At 44.2% G+C, this 16,890-nt stretch overlaps 1 protein-coding gene across 1 annotated transcript in view; it reads right to left on the minus strand.

Moving 5' to 3' along the window:
- The window catches only part of prickle1 (prickle planar cell polarity protein 1), a 107,723-nt gene extending 91,091 nt beyond the window's left edge, over positions 1–16,632 (minus strand). Inside the window, exon 1 of the mRNA XM_033037841.1 lies at positions 16,022–16,632. The gene's annotated coding sequence lies outside the window, so the exon portion shown is untranslated. The remainder of the gene's footprint in view (positions 1–16,021) is intronic.
- Positions 16,633–16,890: the final 258 nt, after the last annotated feature.

A 16,890-nucleotide genomic window follows, 5' to 3' on the forward strand; every position in this document is an offset into this window, starting at 1 on the left:
CTGTGTAATGGCACACAATATGTCGAGTGGGGTATGGAGTGTAGACATCCGGCAATTAAGGGCCTTATAAATATTTACTTATCTGATTATAGTTTTACAGTTAGATTTTTTAAAACCATGTATTTCTCAGTTGCAAGGAGTAACAGAATGGAACTTATTTACTGCCTCATTCTCACGGCACCCAAGACCAAGACATGATCCCGACCTCATGTGCAGTGTGTTTGTTCTTTCGGTTGCTGCATGGATTTCCTTTGGATGCCCTGGTTTCATCCAATGTTGCAAAGATGGTGCCGGTGGGTTTACTGTCCACTGCAAATCACCCCTTGGCACAAGTTAGTGGCAGGAACGAAAGAGGAATGAATGGACAAGTGAAAGAGAAAAGGGTGCAGGGATTCAAGGAGAGGGGGAATGGGACTGATGGGATTGCTCTCCTGGGAATTTACTGGACTTGAAAGGTTGAATGGGTTCTTTTGTTGGAAATAAGTGGTAAACAAGCTGCCTGTCAGTCCCCAGTTTAAGTAACCAGTTAGAATTAACTAACTGACCCTTGGCCATTTAATGTGTGGTGGGAGTTGGTGCCACACCATTCTGCTTTGGAGACAGGAAAGCCACCCATCAGTGACTCAACATGACTCCGGCTGAATATCAGTGCATGAACCCTGCTAGATCTTTAATTCTAGTCCCCGAACCAGCAGTTGATATGATCACAGGCTCAATATTGGATCAATGGCAGACTCAAAGCAGTTCCTTCATGTTCATGCCAGATCAGACCATAGTTACAACCATAGTTCAGTCAATTCCTGTTGCACATAACTGATAAAAAAAAAAAAAAAAAAGAGGACAATGTAATAACTTCCTTGTGTTTGAAAGCTTTTTGGTCAAAAGCGAAAGCAGTTTTTCAGTGTAGCACCGGACAAATCCAAACAAGTTCCGAATTGCCATGGAAATGCAATACTAAATTTGTATTCCGATGTGCCGAGTCCCCAGCCCATGGTTATGGGTGCTTGAGAACTGGGTCAGAACTCATTCACATTACCACGTCACCAACATTACTGGGTAGAGTGATGCAAGGAACAGTTCCCGACTTACAGAATGCAGGCTGCAATGCAGTGCAACTCCTGCCTAGGAAGCATAAAAGAAAATATTGGTGACCAACCTCAGCAGCCACTGGTATTTATGAGAAGGCAAGAACAGCCAAATTCAATTCCCTAAACCCCACAGGCAACCCTGGAATAAAAGTAGAGCAAATAAACTCTGCTTTCTTCAGTCACTTTAAGCCTAATACAGCAACCTCTCTCTTATTCCAAGATGGTTACTTTAGACTGAAGAAGGGTTCAAAACCAAAATATTGCCAACTACTCCCTCTACAGATGCTGTCTGAGCTGCTGAGTTCCTCCAGCACTTTGTGTTGCTTCAGCCTTAAAAGACAATTATTTTAACATAGGACTCAGTATCTAAATGACCCAGGGCTGACATTGAGGGCAATGGAGATTAGCTGAATTGGGCTCCACCAACAGGAAATCCTTTGTTTTACAAACTGCAGAGTAGACTTCAAAATTGTTGAAATTGATTAGTTTTGTTTGAATTTTGGAATGCAGCATTGCATTCCAGAACATGGCCACAGTCAACAAGATAAAGGCAATGAAGCAGGAAGGCAATCCTTCGTCAAGTCTGAAGGCCTTCAGTACCCGTGTGTTTTGCTGTTAAGTCTCCAGCCAGTGAGCACCCTCTGATCGTGCCCCAGTCTATCCTTCAAGTGTAAGCCATCAGTTTTATTTTTTCTATGTTTACATAATGTTTAGGACATGATGTCCCTGGGTGGACATGTCATGGAAGCAGATGTAATGGCAACGTTTAAGAGGCATTCAGGCAAACATGTGAATAGGTAGGGAATGGAGGGATAAAAATCAGGTGTAGGCAAATGTGCAATTTAAGTAGACATCATGCTCAGCAGATCCTGTTCCTGTGCTGTACTGACCATCATAGTCTCAGCCACAAATTAAATAAGGTTTGTTTATGGCAAACAACCTTTGATTAGTCTACACATTACAATGTAGTAGGATCAATGATCCATTTGATAGTTTTGCTGCGCTTTTCCAGGTCCACAATACAAGGGAAGCAAATGGCCAACAATCTCATGCCGAACGAGACATCTTTGTGTTTGCTGCTGGGGGTCTCTGCTGTCCCCACTTTATGTCCTTTCCACAACTTTTCTGCTCATCGTAATGTGATATCAGCAAATTTAGCGACATATCTTTGGCATCTTCACCCAAGCATGCAAGTTAAAGGAGGGGTTGAGGCTCCTGAACAATTCCTGTGGTTGTTGTTTGTCACTCATTCTGGAGTAAGACCATGATATCCAGCCTATAGAACTGGAATGTGTATGGAGATGGCAGATTGGACCGACCTGGGCTCAAAAGCTCCTTCCATACAGGTGGCAGGTGTAGGAATGCTGTAGCATCAGCGGTCCTCGATTTAACATTCTCTTTTTGAAAGTCAGGGATCAGGGCTTGGGACACTTGTTTCACACAGACTCTCACACACCCCTGTCGGCCCATCGCTTTGTCCGCTCCCCTGCCACCTCCTTCTCTTTCCATCACTTTGCCCACTTTCGCATCCTACACACTTTGGGGAAATGTACACGCCAACTAACCTACAAACCTGCACATCCTAGGAATGTGGGAGGAAACCAGAGTACCCATAGAAAACCCACTTGAACACAAGGAGAACATAAACTTTGCACAGACAGCACCTGTAATCAATGATCAAATGCAGGTCTCTGGTGCCATGAGGCAGCAGCTCTATGACTTCACCAATAAGCCATGTAACTTGGTGCCAGGACAACAACCTCTCCCTCGACATCAGCAAGACAAAAGAGGTTGCGAATCAGTGCACACACTCCAGTATACATCGATGGTGCCAAAGTTCCTGGGAATAAATATCACCAGCAATTTGTCCAGGACCAGCCGTATCGAAGCTGTGGCCAAGGAAGCAGACGAAGGCCTCTATTTCCTTAGAAGGCTTAGGAAGTTCAGCATGTCCACAACAACCCTCACCTACTTCCACAGTTGCAGTGTAGAAAGCATTTAACAGGATGTATCATTGCTTGGTTTGGGAGCAGCTCCATCTAGGACCACAAGAAATGGCAAGAATTGTGGACATAGCCCAGACCACCACAACTAACCATCCTTCCATTGACTCCATCCACACTTCATGCTGCCTCAGTGAGGCCGCCAGCATAATCAAGGACCATTCACACCCCGGACATTTCCTCTTCTCCCATCAGGCAAGAGGTATAGCAGTTGGAAAACACACACCTCCAGATTCAGGGGACACTTCTTCTCAGCTGTTATTAGGGAACCGAATGGTCCTCACGAACTAGTGTGGTCCTGACCTCCTACCTCAATGGAGGCCTTTGAACTATCTTGCAGAGAGGGTGAAACAGATATGATAGTGGTATTTATGAGGCTTTTAGACAGGCACATGAATATACAGGAAATGGAGGGATACGGATCATGTACAAGGAGATTAATTTAATTTGACATCATGTTCGGCATTGACCATCATGGCCGAAGGGTCTGTTCCTGTGCTGTACTGTTCTTTGTTCCATGTCTGTTTATGTGCCTGCATGTCTGGCAGCTTACTGTTGCACCTCTCCACACAGCCTCTGTTCCTTCACCAAGGCTGCCCCCTGCTGACTGCACTCCTCCTTCTCAAGGGCACAGATTTACAAATAAAAACAGGTACAAACAAGGTAAAAGCTTTGCTGACTCAGCTTGCAGGAGCTGATCTCCACTTGGCCTCCTGCCTCTTGCCAGAAAGGAAAGCTTTGACTCCAGTCCACAAGGAAAGGCCCCGAAGGAAAAATGCAGCGAATGCTATACAATCAATCACACTTAAACACTCCCTCCCTGACAACGAAGGGAAGCCCGCTGAAGTGGGGCAGGCTGAAGAAAAGGCTGACAACATGTGTGAAGTCAGTGCTACAAAAAGCAATAATTTATTATCCTCCATCCCACAAACTATGCAATTAAATTCAGCCCCCACCAGCCACCTCACGCTGGCTACTTTTAAAATTACCTCAGTGTACGCGAGTAATTTATGACTTAAATTCCAGATGCTCCTTATCTGGAATCAAAAAACAACCCAGCAACATTCCCTGTAGGGCTGTGAATGAATGCACAAAAGATTAACAAACTTTGCAGTCCCACTCACAACCTCGCTTTCCATGCCACACACAAAGAGTGCTAAATTTAAAAAAGAATAACAATCCAAGTATTTTAGTCCCATCCTGTTTGGGATTACTTGCCAGGCAACATTTTTTTTTTTAATGTATTAATTGCACAACTCTGAGTAAATTTACACATTTCATACGTTTAAAACCCAGTCTGTCCCCTCATGTTTGCCCTTGACAGTTTCAGGCAATATTTTCCAAAGATACTTTTTACGTTGCAACGCTAAATAGTTTTGCTGATTGTCCCTTCCCTAACCCCAATTCTGCTCCTTCAGCAGAATCTGGACTGCATTAGCTGTTACGTGCAACCAAATCTTTATCAGCACACATCTGAAACATGTATTTGGGTCACATCTTGTGTACATTTTGCTATTTTTAATAGTGTTGAAAATAACTGGACAATACTAAACAGCATTCCTCGAGTAGCCAGCTGGATCGAACATGCACTTAAATGCCGACTCCATTCTTGCAGTTGCACTCAGATTTTGCTGCCCTGGGAATTCACAACATCATTCAGACCTCATTCCCAATCTCCTAAGCCTGTCCATGGAAAGAGAGAGGACACAGTTCAAAAGGTTCTAAATGTTTAAAACTGCATTTACTTAAAAGAAAGGAATCCAGGAGTGCGATGATCCACACACCACAGCTGACCAGTGGTTCCATGGCCTGATCTTGCTGAAAATATAATTGTGGAGCAAAATCGCTTCATTTCCCTGCCAATTGTATGCATGATGAGGTTTGTCATTTATGGCCAGGTTCCTCAGCATTAAATTTGCAATTGACTGGGTCATTAATTTATCCCAGATCTCCACCCATCTAGACAAGGGGCTTTTGTTCCCACTGCCCCTTCCATCGTAACCCTGTGCTGCACCCACCCCACCCATGCACAACTGCTGTGAATTATTGCCTGGTTATTCTGGTCCTGTACACCACGTAACTTGTTAATGGGGGGGAGGGGGGGGGGGGGGGGGGGGGGGGGGGGGGGCAGGATGTGGCGTGGGGACACTAGCTTATTGACGGGCACTCTGTGCTGCCTCTGCCAAAGGTTTGGATTTGCTGGCTGTCTAGACCTTCAGTACAATGCATCCATGCAAAGCACGGCCCTGTTATCTTTAGTTCTAGTCAGCTTTTACACGCATCTTGGCATAGGTGCGCACTTCTTGCCCAGCGTGGAAGGAGCGGCCTATCTTAAAGCTCTGGCCATACTTATTCAGATAGCAGAACTATTTAACAGAATAGAGAAGGAGAAAAAATAAAAAAAAATAGAATAGAATGCCAAATGGTATTAAAATTGTTTTATTTAAAAAGTAAAAGCCACTGAAAATGAATGAATCTACCTCAATCTAATGGCTCAAGTTTGAAATTTTAATCCAAGGATTGAGCCGCAATTTTACAAATGAAAACTGAAGCACAAACTTGAAGATTAGTTTATGTTGGTGTCGGAATTGGCACAGACATTTTGGGCCGAAGGGCCTATTGTTGAGTTGTAGTATTCGATGTTCCATGAGAGATCAGATAGGATGGCATAAAAGGATATGGCCCTAGTGTGGGTGAAAGAGTTTAGCATTGGTGGGCAAAATAATTGACACAGCCACATATGACCACACCTCCAGTCCCATGACAGTAACAACACAGGCATCTATCTGACCACGTGGAAAATTGTTCTGCATAAAAAAAGCGGGACAAATATAATCCGGCTAATTAATGCTCAATCAGTTTAGTCCCAAACGTCAGCAACCCAACCAAGATATCAAGAACAGTGCTATTAAATGGCATTTACTCACCAATAATGACTCAGTCAAGTTTGCCAGGATCCACCGCCTCACAGTACTACACACCAGAGCTCAATCATTACCTATGGTGCTGTCTGGGTGGAGATTGCACATTCTCCCTTTGACCCGATGTAAATAGTCCCTTCAATGGAAGGCAGTGGTGGATTTGGGAGGGAGTTGGTGGCCATGTGGGGAGAATGAAATAGGATTTGTTTTGGATGAATATAGATGGATGCTATAGGTTGGCATGGAATAGCCACAGAGGAGACATCTCTGTGTTCTATGACTCTAGGTCCACCAGGCTCCAAACACAGCCCAGAGGCAAGGGAAGTGTAACTCTTGAGTGTCAGGTCAGCATTTGACCAAGTGAGGTATCTCAAGGAGCCCTGGTGAGACTGTCATCACAGAGAGTCAAGAGAACAAATACTCTCGTGATTGGATTCATACCACACTCAATGAAAGATGGTTTTGATCATTGGAGGTCAATAATTCCAGGCCGAGAACATCACTGGAAAACTTCTCAGGCCCACCCACTTTCCACTGCCCCAATGACCTTCCATAAACAAGGTCAAAAGTTGGGGTTCTCCCTGATGATTGTACAGTAATCCCTCAGCAAGTGAAGCAGCCACACCAGGCCCCAACCAAACTGCCCTGTAATTATTAACAGAGCACCAACCCCACGTCACACGAGTCTCGGCCCAATGGACCTACATCCTTTTCCCAGAGCCCAAGTAAACGACACTGCAGCAAGAAGGCAGCATTGTGTTGTAGAGCGGTGCTGCATCATAGTTCCCAGACAGTGGTGCCACAGGTAGATAGGGTGGTCAAGAGGCTTTCAGAACATTGGCCTTCATCAGCCACAGCATTGAGTATAGGCGTTGGGATGTTATGTTAAAGTTGTACCAGACGTTGGTGAGGCTGCATTTGGAGTATTGCGTTCAGTTTGGGTCATCCGGCTACAGGAAGGATGTCATTAAGCTAGAAAGAGTGCAGAGAAGATTTAAGAGGATGTTGCCAGGACTCGAGGACCCGAGCTATAGATAGAGGTTGAGCAGGCTAGGACTTTATTCCTTGGAGCGCAGGAGACTCGGGGATGATCTTATGGAGGTATATAAAATCATGTGGGGAATAGATTGGGGAAAAGGCTGTGCATTCACCCTGAGCAGGGGAATCAAGAACCAGAGTGCATTGGTTTAAGTTGAGAGTTAAAAAGGTTTAATAGAAATCCGAGGGGCAATGTTTTCTATGGATGTTGCGTATATGGAATGATCTGCCAGAGGAGGCAGTTGAGACAGGAGGTAGTTGAGGCATGTACTATAACAAGATTAAAAGATATTCGGACAGGAACATGGATAGAAAAGGTTTAGAGGGATATGGTCCAAATGCGGGCAGGTGGGACTAGCATGGATGGGGCATCTTTGTTGGCATGGACATGGATGATTTTGCGAGATTTACCACCACATCATAACCATGAGTTTGAGTACATCTGTCTCAACAACCAGCTCAAGAACCAAATCCCTCTCATGGGATCCCAGAGAGTCTGGCAAAAGATTGAGGCTTGAAAGTATGCACCATCAGATTCAATAACAAGTTCTACTCTGCTGTTAGACTCTTGAACAGACCTCTCATATGCCAAAGATGAAATCCTGATCCCCCAATCTACATTACTGCAGCTCTTGCACTTTTCTTTTAAATAAAACCTGCACTTTCACTACAATATATTCTGCGCTGCTTTCTTTCTCTACTTGAATTCCCCATGTATGGTATGGTTTGCTTGGATAGCTTGCAAAACAAAGTTCTTCATTTGTACCTTGGCACACGTAACAATAATAAATCAATGCTAATGCCAACACTTCTTCCACAGCATCCAAAACCTTTTCCCAAATCCCATTTATATTTTCCTGAACAAACTATAGTTTATAAAATTGAAATCCAAGCTAATTGCAACCACTTGAAAGACAAAGTCTAGGTTTGTGAGGAGTGGGGATTATAGAATCATGTGCAATTAGATAGCTTCATTTACATTTTGTCTCATTCTTAAAATGCACTGGGGAAATTCTTTAGGCCCCTGGTTGAGGATGCAATGCCAATAATGAATCTAATTGGAAGCACTTTGAGCAAAGGTTGACTGTAGCTGAAAGAGCTTAATTGTCAAAGGAGGGATGTGGATCATGTCCGATAATATGCAGCATGCCCAGGATTAATGATGTCTGCATGTGGGGACTCAACTGATCCAAAGCATTGGGATAGCAGCTGCCAACCGAAGAACCCCTGACCTTCAGAAGGTGAGCCAAGAATCTGGGTGTCCTGCAACAGAAAGTTAGATTTCATTCACAAGATTTTTTTTTTTTTTTTTTTTGCATTAAAGTTGGGATTATAATAACAAAATCTCACTTTTGCACAGCACTAATCCACAGATCTATGATCCACAATCGGGGATGAGCCTGTCACAGTATTACACAACATGGAAGCAGGCCCTTCGGCCCAACCCACCCTTGCTGACTATCTGAACAAGCCCCACTTGTACGGTTCTGGCCCACATCCTTTCCATGTACCTGTCCGCATCTTTTTAACATTGTAAATGTACCCTCGCCCACTCCTTCTGGCATCTGATTCCACATATCCACCACCCGTGTGTGAAAAAGGTTCCCTTCAGGTCCCTTTAAAGCCTTTCCCTCTCACCTTAAACCCATGTCCTGTAGTTCTGGACACCCCTGCCCCAAGGTAAAAATCTGATCATCCACCTTATTTTTAACCTTGTCTAAAAAAAACTGCCTGGGCAGTGGTGGCAACGTAAAAGGCAACATCACCTTCGCACCCACCAAGGGTCTGACTTCCCTAAAATCCTGGAGGGCTAAGAGTGGGGAATTTGGATCAGTTGCATTGCCACATGCAGACCAAATTAATACCGGGCATGCTGCACATTGTCAGACATCATCCACATCTCTTTGGTTTTAAATTAAACAAAAAAGGAACAGATTTATTTTCATAACTTTGAGCTCAGTAAACTGGTGCAAAGAGGGAAACCTCCCTCTTGAAGTATTTCATCCATATTCTGACTGCAAATACATTTCCAAATTGCGCTGTCTTCAAGCAGGAAATTGCCTCCCTCCCTCCCTCCATTGGAAACGATCAATAATCAAAAGTAGGCCTTTCAAATCTAAAACGGCAACTTCCTTCCTCATTAGTTTCTATGTTAAAACAAGTTGCCATTTGAACTTGACCGTTTTTTACGATTGGCTCATTTTGGGGGAAAAATATGCTGAATGGCCAAAGGTTTCAGTTTGGCTCGCATCTTGGCTCATCATCTATAAACTTGATTAACTGGCAGCTCGCAAAGGGTAGCTGGAGTCGAGAAATGTTTTACTCCCACACGCGAAGCAGACACAGGAATACTTCCTTAACATACACCAACAATTTGTCTTCAAGGCATGACATTTTAGTTTGTTTGCACTGGGTCTAGAGTGTGGCACAATGGAACTTCCTTATTGCCCCCCCCCCCCCCCAGGCAAAGGTTATATCCCTCACAGAGAGGGTTTGTTTGGTCACTGCTGCTGGTCTGTAAAGTTAGGAATGTTAACTTGGTAAATTATTTCTTCTGCACTGTACTTAAACCGTGACATGGAATTCAACCTCATGAACAGTGATTATATCTGCAGGGATAAAAAGTGTACTTCCCTCAAAGCCACCAGCATAGTGCAGAGAGATTAGAAAAAACAAACTTGCATTATAGAAGGTCATTCAGCCCATGATGGCCATGCTGACTAAAATATAGGATTTAGTGAGATTATGCTGTAGTCCAAGATGCTGTAGATTTACTGTTCTTCACAGGGTTAGCTCAAGGAGTCGGGGCTTGTTTCTGTCACCCTCAGGCACTGCGCTCATTGCCCAGTCTATGGGCAATGTCAAATATGGTAGCTTCAGTATTACATGTCAAGGTATAACTGTAGTGATACTGTTAATGGACCAGTATACCGGACAGCCTGTGCTCAATCTCATCAGGACTCTTCTAGATCAATAATGAACGTCAAGTTATTGCAAAACCATACTGAAGTCCATACTTGGTCTGGTTTTGACAAGATTCCAATTCAACGCCACACATGAGTAAGTGGCCCACACACTGCTGGGCTGCTTTGGTTTAACAAGATGAATCACGTGGGTCCCTACAAGACTCGTGGACCAGATGCTGCATTCTAGATCAGGTTACGATTCCACCGGGCTCCTCAACATCATTCAGCATATTCTCCATTTGCTCTCAAGAGTTGACAGTGGTGAAATCAGGAGCAGGAGAGAGGGGGAAGAAGGTGAAGGTATTGGATTTGCAAGGAGGGCACATCCAGATCCCCATTGCGTTTGATAGCTGGACATAGGGCAAGCTTCTAGAGGGGCTTCAAAATCCTCTTTCTTCAGAGGAGGCACAAGAGAAGCTAAGTTTGCTCATAGCCCATGTCAGTCCCTCAACTGGAAGGGCAGCCACCATAACTCTTACCTTGGCCGAGCTCCAACCATTGCCACTGCTGGAGTGGGAATCAGGAAATTGCAGAGTTTGACCCTCACCTCAAACTATGCCGTACTTCTCTCTACACAAGGGGACTGGAACACTTCAGCCAACAGCCACGAACAATTCCCCTGCAATAACCAATTCCCATAATATTCTCAAGGAAGCGCTTCACTATTTTATCAGAAACAGTTTGCTAACATGTGTTGTAAACTAGCCATTTCCTTCAGCTTCGCTACAGGCATTTTGAACATTCCAACTGATTCCACTTGATGCATGAGGAAGGCATTTTGTTTTGCCATTTGAAGTTTTGAGGGGGATGTTCTCTCCAGCTGTTCTTGTTGCAAAATAACACATTTACTCTTTTGACAACGATGGGATTAAGCTCCATCTTGTCCAGGTCGGTGGTGGTGGAAGAGGGAAGCAGTGTATTTGTAATGGGAGAAAAGAAAATACAATTCCATAGAATTAAAGAGCTGAAGCATGTCATTCTTCCTCTATTTCGTTTTACCCCTCAAGACATTTTTCCTGCATCTCCTCTGAACCCCATCCTCCAGAGATCAGCCTTCTCTCTATCCCCTCCTCTGCAGCTGACACTAATCGAATAGCTTATTTATAAACCCTTTTATGTCCCTTCATTCGACAGATTACATTTTATGCAGAAATGTGGCAGGTTAACCCGTTGACTTTGTGACAGTACCCACTCATTATGAAGATGAATAGTCATTTTCCATGTAGACACTTGATTATAAAATGATTTACTTTCAGATATCTCCGTGTTACTACCAGAGCGCGTTAGTATAGAAAATTCTGTTGATGAATAGCAAGTGAAAGGCACCCAGGTCTGGCTGCACACTTTTGTCACGCGTTTGAAACTGGAATCAGCTGTTTGCACGTTAATTCCAGTATCAGGACTCCGCACCGATAACCAATGTCTGAAGCTCCTTGTGCACCGATAGCACAAGTCATACCTTTTCCCCGTGCACCTGAAGTCACTTCTTATTTTAATCTCCAGATTGATCATGCCAAGTTCATTTCTAAGTCTGAACATTTATTAATGTGTCCGAGATAGTGTTTCATTTACAACGTACATAGCTCATGCCACAGAGCACATGGTTCTCTCATTCACGTTGCCCAGTGGGATATTGTTTAATCAGGGAGAGTTACTAAAGACATTCAGGGTAGAAGGAATAACTGCAGTCATAAGGTCATAAGTGACAGGAGGAGAATTCGGCCCGTCAATTCTACTCTGCCATTCAATCATGGCAGATCTATATCGCCACTCCTAACCCCATTCTCCTACCTTCTTCCCAAAACCCCCGATACCCAAACTAATCAAGAATTAATCTACCTACCTACCTATGCCTTACAAATATCCATTGGCAGCCTCTACAGCCTTCTGAGGTAAAGAATTCCACAGATTCACCAACCTCTGACGAAAATAATTCCTCCTAATTTCCTTCCTAGAGGAAAGTCCTTTAATTCTGAGGCAATGACCTCTAGTCTGAGACTCTCCCACTAGTGGAAACATCCTCTCCACATGCACTCTACCAAAGCCTTTCACTATCCAGTATGTTTCAATGAGGTCCCCCCTCATTCTTCTAAACTCCAGCGAGTACAGGCCCAGTGTCATCAAACCATCCATCCTTTGCCTCTCATCCTCCTTCTCTTCTTCTTCTCCCATTCACGCCCCGGACACACTGAACAGGAGATTAGTACGCGTTAATATAGCGCCTCTCATTACTTGACACGAATATCTGCCTTAAAGCTAGTTGCGGAAATGTTGAAAACATGATTATTTAGAAACTGCAAGATCTCACAAAAACAAGTTGGAAAATAATTGTTGCAGTTGGGCAAGGGGTAAGTAGGAGTACGTGCTCTTCTTTTGAGTCTTTATTTAGTAGTGACAGATTAAAAAAAAAACACATTTGCCCGAGGGAAGATTGCGTTTGAATTCAACACTCATCTGTGAAGTGATGCCTTCAACAGTAGAGGCATCCCTCGATACCCAGCAGAGTCTCAGCCTAGGTTACATGGAGGATGACACTGGCAGCATTCATAGTCTTCCTCCTCATCTGTAATTTGGGATGGAGAAAGGCAGTCATTCCACACTTTTGTGAAGGATCCTTGGCTTCAAAATGTTGCTCATTCAGGTTTAGGATCTTGGCAAATTATTTTTCATCTGATTTATGTTCATAAGTGATAGGAGCAGAATTAGGCCATTCAGCCCATTGAGTCTACACTGCCATTCAATCATGGCAGATCTATCTTTGTCTCAACCTCATTCTCCTGCCTTCTCCCCATAACCCCTGACCCCCATACTAGTCTGTGGAACTACGTTATAAATGTAGCCACCCGAAGCTTCAAGGATGCTTTGATTGTCTTTAATGTTCCTACAGAAGTAGTTTGACCTTTGCAACAAAGCATGTTGCTGACATAGCACTGAATAGTTTGGCACCATTTACTCAGCTGTTTTTGTGTACCTGAAATTGGCACCAGCTTCAAAATGTTTGCTCTCCTGGCATCAGCTGGAGTTTGAACACACGAGTCTGCCCAGTCAGTAAGCAAGGGTATGGGTGTTGCTAACCCAAGAGGCAGCATCTGAACATACATGGGTATACAGAGCAGGCATTAACCTGTAGGAAAGAACTGCAGATGCTAGTTTAAATCTGAGGTAGACACAAAATGCTGGAGTAACTCAGAGGGACAGGCAGCATCTCTGAAGAGAAGGAATGGGTGACGTTTCAGGTCAAGACCCTTCTTCATACTGAGGTCAGGGAAGTCGGCGGGACAGAGATAGAATGTAGTCTGAGGCAGTAAGACTGGCGGGAGAACTGGGAAGGGGGAGGGGATGGGGAGAGAGGGAAAGCAGGGGCTATTTGAAGTTCGAGAAGTCAATGTTCATACTGCTGGGGTGTAAACTACCCAAGCAAAATATGAGGTGCTGTTCCTCCAATTTGCGCTGGGCCTCACTCTCACAATGGAGGAGGCCCAGGACAGAAAGGTCAGATTGGGAACGGGAGGGGGAGTTAAAGTGCTGAGCAACCGGGAGATCAGGTAGGATAAGGCAGACTGAGTGGAGGTGTTCAGGCATTAACCTGTTCAGTGCCACCCCCGAATATTCTCAGATCATGGTCAATAGTGAAAAAACACTTGGCAGTGAACAGGTTAACCGGCAACAGAAAGTAACAGACAAATCTGCTATCAGCCAGGACGGAGCAGATTCAGGCAAGGAATTGACGTAAATAAATGATTTCCAATGAAAAACAAAATTATTCGAGCTGAGAGAATTTCCACAGAGTTCTGGTAAATGCTTTCCAATTTCAAGTTTAAACTAGCAAAATGTGACTTCAGCATTGAAGGATGTTGAACTACAAGTTATGATTAATATTAAGTTGCCATAGCCAGCAAAATATTTTGCTGAACAAGATCTTTCATTAAAAAAAAATAAAAATTCATGGCATTTGGATGGTTATTGCTCAAAACTTTTTCCAGATATAACAAGCTATTACAGAAAAAAAATATTTTGAAATCTTAAAACAAATTGTTTGGTTTGGGAATATTAAATGGTTTTAATAATTAAAGCTGCAGGATCCTACCTAGAGGCTAGTTGTGCTTATTTGGAAGAATACTTTAATACATTTGTTTTCCAGTAGAGGACCTATGTGCTTGCTTGTTTCATGTGGCATTGTTTCACGAATCTCAATCCTTTGCTCCCCTTACATCCCTCCTTTTGTGATTCCTATAAATCACAGACTAGAAGCATGAAGTACCCTTGTTACAAGGATTAACATGATGTCAAAGTATGAAATTAATTAGATTGGTTATCCTTTTAGGCTTTTCTGACAAGACAGCTCGAATGTCAATTAAATACTGCTGAAGAACAATTGGATTAATCTTTGCGTGGAAGAAACTAATTGTTGTGTTACTTCAGGCACAGGGCGTCGCAGCTGGAGAAAGCTATAGCCTTTAAAGAAATATACACATTCTTTAAACGCAAACAGGATTTGACACCAAACTTAAAATCTTCTGCACAAACACAACCTTCGCTTTTTCAGAGCGATTCTACCAAATCTGCAGCTTAGAAATCCCCGCTAGCTCCAGCGACGTTTTGCATTTTTGAATTGCCCTGGCCTATTCTATTGGGACAAGAGATTTCTATCTTTAAGCTCCAGACTTTGCCAATGTCAGCCTGGAGTGCATTTGAAAGCCCCTAGAAAGACAGTTTGATGAATGGCCAGTGTTTAAGTTTACAATCTCCTGGTGGGAGTAAATATTGTCAGGGAGAAAGGATTTGATAAATATCGTGACGCCCTTTTCAAGAGTCCTCTCACTTCAGGGATCAGCGCACCACCTTTTAGCTGAGGCTGACTGCTTAATTCTAAATATATCCCAGTGGCTGTCAGAGAAACAGAAAAAAAAAAAAAAAAAGAATTGAAAAATGAGACAATGCAGGAAGGCACGGGGAGAAACGCGCTCTCCTCCATACATGGGCGTGAAACACGAATCGCACCGAAGCTAACGGCCTGGAGATTGAAGCCTTGACATTTCCAACCGAGGATAATAGAAACAGCCAGTGTTCAGCGGAAAAATGACCAGTTGTCACCCAAGTGACAGACAACAGCTGCTTTGCACATCTGGAGTCTGGCTCAAGCAAACAGTCTAACTATGTACACTTTCAAGAAAAAAAAAACCTCCAAGGCAACTCTTCTTGTAGACCTCTGCACATCCCAATTCAAAGGAACTAAATTATAGAACAGGCACCAGTGACAAAAACCTAGATAAAGCACACTGGCACGGAGCAGCTCAACTTTAAACACACATTAATACATTGTTTCAACCAATGCAGTTCCTTCCTGCACATTAATACATTGTTTTGTTATTAAATTCCTGTGCAACTCTGTCCCAACTATAACAGACTAATGATAGGCATAAAAAACTGGAGTAACTCAGCGGGACCGGCAGCATCTCTGGAGAGAAGGAATGGGTGACGTTTCGGGTCGAGACCCTTCTTCAGACTTCAGTCTCGACCCAGTCTCGAAACGTCACCCATTCCTTCTCTCCAGAGATGCTGCCTGTCCAGCTGAGTTACTCCAGCTTTTTGTGTCTATCTTCGGTCTAAACCAGCATCTGCAGTTCCTTCTTACATATAAGAGACTGATGTTTTCTTAAGGAGAAATATCGAAAATAAAGTTCAATAACACGGGGACAATTTCATCACAGACGGGCAACAAAAGCCCATTTGAAACTTTTTGCATTAACCCCATGTCTGCAGCATCAACAAGTAGTCAAAGGGCATTCGCCTTTTACACATACCCCTCTGACACTGTTAGTGCCCATTATGTCTTTGAAAGAAAAGGTGACACTAAAGCCACAGGAGACCGACGTGCCACCGATACACCCCCCCTCACTCCGTGAAACGCAATGAAAACTGATTTTAAGCACGGATTTTAACAACCATCAGATAGTAGCGAGATGAAGAGCAAACTAAACAGGCGGAGAAAACTCAAGTCTTACCCCAGCATAAGCGGGCGGGGATGAAACTGAGAGTCCAGACCAGATAGAATATCCCTTTAAAAATCAATCACAGTCACATTGGGGCTGAAGAGTTGTTCCTCTGGAGCAGCGCTGATCCCTCCTCGCAGAATGCGGGCGGCTCAACAAGGTCTGTCTGGGCGCATTCCGTGGGCTTTGAGTGGGGGTGAGGTGAGCCGAGGGTTCCCGCAGCTCCAGCTCCAGCTCCGGCTCCGCTGCCGTCAGTCAGTCCGGCCGCCCGCTCGCTCCCCACTGCTCCGCAGCTGCCAAAAGACTGACATTACATTCACTTCACCTGCAGCCCATTGGCTGCAACACCCAACACCGTCCAATCCGGGGGGGCTGAGGTGCCCCGAGAGACAGAAAACCCGGAGCGGAACCCCTGGGCGGGAATGGGCCACATCTCTCCCCCACCCCCCCTCTCCCCAGGTTATCACTGCCCCGAACCGCGGGGAGAACCTGTCTCAATGTCACCACGACTACATTCATGTATAGCCGCCAGCCTTCTCCCTTCTGCATGGACTATCACGTATTCAGTAAGTGGCGCTGGCCTTGGCTACAACTGTTGGACAAGTCTTTTCCTTTGCATGTGTAGCCTGCAACCCAACGGTGTGTGTGTGTGAACACTCAATGTTTCTCCAATTTCAAGTAATACGTTTCTCTCTCCCCCGCCCCGCCGGTACGCACATATATTCCCCAACACCTGCTCCTTTCCCCTCCATGCGCTCATCTCAACCCTCCCATTTCCCAGTCCCATATATCCTTTTTATTCCCCTTCTTCGCCGTCCCCTTCCGCTTATCTCCCTCACTCCGGCTTTACATTTCACTCTTCTTTCATTACCTGACACACT

The sequence above is a fragment of the Amblyraja radiata genome, chromosome 19 (genome assembly GCF_010909765.2).
Source record: "Amblyraja radiata isolate CabotCenter1 chromosome 19, sAmbRad1.1.pri, whole genome shotgun sequence".
Classification (NCBI taxonomy): domain Eukaryota; kingdom Metazoa; phylum Chordata; class Chondrichthyes; order Rajiformes; family Rajidae; genus Amblyraja; species Amblyraja radiata.